Source organism: Cetorhinus maximus, chromosome 1 (genome assembly GCF_964194155.1).
Source record: "Cetorhinus maximus chromosome 1, sCetMax3.hap1.1, whole genome shotgun sequence".
NCBI classification, from domain to species: domain Eukaryota; kingdom Metazoa; phylum Chordata; class Chondrichthyes; order Lamniformes; family Cetorhinidae; genus Cetorhinus; species Cetorhinus maximus.
This window is the reverse complement of record NC_135879.1, coordinates 99,106,906-99,110,660: the sequence shown is the minus strand read 5'-3', so window position 1 is coordinate 99,110,660 and position 3,755 is coordinate 99,106,906.

The window sequence follows — 3,755 nt, the reverse complement described above, 5'->3', positions numbered from 1 at the left end:
GCACACAACCTTGCGCAGCATTCACAACCATTGCCTGTAGGACATCAAGGACGAGGTGCCACGCATTCAGGGTGGGTACAAACAAGTCACTTTTTCCCAGCTGGCTTTCAGTGTGGTGCTGGGACAAGGGTTCCAGAGCAGTTAGGGCTGGGGGTGGGAGGGTGCGGCGGAGGCAAGGCAGCACAGTCTGAAGGAAGTACACAAGCGCATGCTGCGGAGAAGGAGGGTGAGGGAAATGGCCATGCACTTGGAGAAGCTTGTCAAAAATGAGCATTCTCCCACAGCTGAGACCGTTCAGCAGCAGTTCCATTGACATGCTTGGAGTTGAGCCACTGAAGCTTTTCTGCCCACTCAAGCAATGTGAAAGCATGAAAGTGCCACCAAATGCTCTAGAACTGTTCACCCCTCAGGTGCAGACTGCAAATTTATGTGCATTTTAGGAGGCAGCAAAACAATTGGCCAACTGAGCAAGTTATAGAATCCCCTTGTGAAAGCTGGCCATGGTGCAGTCACAAATGGAGGTGCTCACAGCCCCTTGCAATGTCTTTATTCAGGTTTGGACCAGTATCCCTGATTGTTCAAGCTAAGTGCAGCCTTGCCATCCAGGTTAGGAGAATGCCTGCGCCTGAGCTGAGAACACAGCATGCAATCCAGTGGCCGAAGCCGCCGCCAATCGGTCAAGTGGAGTGGGGCGTAGGTGGCTGGGGTTTTGGACAGCCATGAAGCACACTATACACTGGCCACCCAAGTGGTGGCCAGCGCTCTCCTGCATGCATGAAGCGGCCTTCAGACTTAACCAAGAACGATTCTTAGGACAAAAGCAGAAAGTGCTGGAAAAACTCAGCAGGTCTGACAGTATCTGTGGAGAGAGAAACAGAGTTGATGTTTCGAGTCCGTATGACTTCTTCAGAGTCACAGAGAGGTAGAAATGTGATGAAATTTATACTGTTTGAGGGGGGTGGAGCAGGTAAGCTGGATAGAAGGCCAGCGATAGGTGGGGCAAAGGAGAGATTGACAAAGATGTCATGAACAAAAGGACAAAGGGAGTGGTAGTGGTAGTGGTAAGGGCTAAAAAAGGTGTTGGTAGTGTCATAAAGGTAAGAAAGCAGAAGGTAATAACAGCAGGACAAGGATAAGCACTCTGGAAAGAACAACATGAACAAGTAACAGATGGCCCTTGAAGGGGTGGGGTGGGGGGAAAAATGGGATCGAGAATGAGCTAAAAAGGGGGATTAAAAAAGGGGATAAAACAATGAATAAATGAATGAAAATAAAAATGAATAAAAGTAAGTGAATAAAAAATAAAAATTAATTTTGAAAAAAGGGATAAAAAGGACTGTAGATAGAGGAGAGAGTTCATGGTCTGAAGTGATCAAACTCAATGTTAAGTCCGGAAGGCTATAAAGTGCCTAATCAGAAGATGAGGTGCTGTTCCTCCAGTTTACGTTGGGCTTCACTGGAACAATGCAGCAGGCCAAGGACGGACATGTGGGCATGAGAGCAGGGTGGTGTGTTGAAATGGCAAGCGACAGGGAGGTCTGGGTCATGCTTGTGGACAAACCGAAGGTGTTCTGCAAAGCGGTCACCCAGTCTGCGTTTGGTCTCCCCAATGTAGAGGAGACCGCAGTAGACCATTTTTCGATACCATTTTTCCCCCACCACCACTGCCCCTCCCCCACCCCACCCCACAAGGGCCATCTGTTACTTGTTCATGTTGTTCTTTTCAAAGTGCTTACCCTTGTCCTGCTATTATCACATTCTGCTTTCTTACCTTTATGCCACTATCAGCACCTATTTTAGCCCTTACCTCTACCATTAACACTCCCTTTGTCCTTTTGTTCATGACATCTTTGTCAATCTCTCCTTTGCCCACACCCATTGCTGGCCTTCTATCCAGCTTCACCTGCTCCACCCCCCATAAACAGTATAAATTTCATCACATTTCTACTCTATGGTTCTGAGGAAGAGCCAGACGGACTCGAAACATCAACTCTGTTTCTCTCTCCACAGATGCTGTCAGACCTGCTGAAATTTTCCAGCATTTTCAGTTTTTCAGATTTCCAGCATCCGCAGTATTTTGCTTTCATCAAAGTTTTTAGGACATATGTACTAACTAATGTCTCTCTCTTTGATCCTGCAGGAGGAGAACATCAGGATCATGGAGCCTGGTGATTTAACGGTATACCTCATGGCTTACAGGGAGCAGAGAAGAAAAAGAGTGCGGCAGAGACACCTGGCTCAGCAAAGAGAGGAGCACCTCCCTCAAGATGAAGGGGCAGCAGGGCCTGCTGCGCATACAGCTGAAGATCCACAACGAGCTGTCGCTCATAGGCACCTCGCTAGACCCAGGGACTATAGACGGCACCTGTCATTCCTGCAGGTGACTGAGAACCAGTGTCGCCGAAGACTGCACATGTCTAGGGGAGTGGTCAGTCACATATGCCATCTGCTGCAGGATTTGGTGCCACAGGAACATGGAGCGCATCCACTGCCAGTGGCCATGAAAGTGACAGTGGCGCTCAAGTTTTATGCCAGTGGCTCCTTCCAGGCCTCTACAGGTGATCTGCGTGGGATCTCGCAAGCCTCCATGCACAAGTGTACCAACAAGGTCAGATGCATTTAAAGGTTCATGGCTGCGAAAGACACAGAACTTTGTGCATTTCGCCCGAAATCAGGAAAGCCAGGAAACAAGAGGGAAGGGATTTGTGCAGATCTCTGGTTTTCCACAGGTGTAGGGTGCCATTGATTGCACTCATGGGGCACTTAGATCTGCGTGGCTACAAGCAGTCAACTATGCCAACTGCAAGGGCATCACTCGCTGAATGTTCAGTTGGTCTGCAATGACCACAAACGCATCCTACAGGTCTGCAGGATTCCCAGGGACCGTCCACGACTCCTACATCTTTAGCAGGTCTCAGATCCCTGACATCTTCCAGAGTCCGGAGAGGCTGTAGGGTTAGCTCCTCAGGGACAAGAGCTACCCATGGATGTGACTCATGACACCCGTGCGGTGGCCTCAGACTGCAGCAGAGCGACGGTACAACGAGGCTCATGCTGCGACCCGGACTTTAGTGGAGCAAACGATAGACTTCTTGAAAATGAGGTTCCGGTGCCTCTGTGGGTTTGGTGGAGCACTGCAATATAGTCCTCGGAGGGAACCGCGGATCATCGTAACTTGCTGTGCACAACACAACCTGGCACTGCAACGGGGGGAGGACCTGGCTGAGGAGGAGATGGAAAAGCTGCTCATCTCCTCTGATGATGAGGACGTGAAAGGGGATGATGGTGATGAGGTCCTCGAAGTTGAGGATAGCCAGACAAAGCAGGCAGGGTTGGGAAGACCCCATAGCGGCAAGATTTGTGGAGGATGATGACGAGATGCAGTGAGGATAGTCCTGACATCCTCACTTTACATCTGTGAACATTTGACTCCTGTGTGGCTGATGACAGCGCACATACCGTCAGTGCTCAGGCTCATGTTATGGAGACGGAGCGGAGGCCCTAATAGTCGCTAGATTCCAGGAGGATGATGACGACATGCAGTGAGGATACTCCATAGATCTTCACATAACCACTGAGAATGTCAGACTCCTCTTTGGCCGAGGGCAGCTCGCTTGCGCTCTGTGGTCAGGGTCATATCATGGAGACGCAGCCATGAACCTTTAAATGCATCTGATCCTTTGTCAGCCTTCAGCACCTGCACCCGTCACCGGACACAAATGCCAAAGAGATGGGGGGCCCCACTTCCAAGAGCG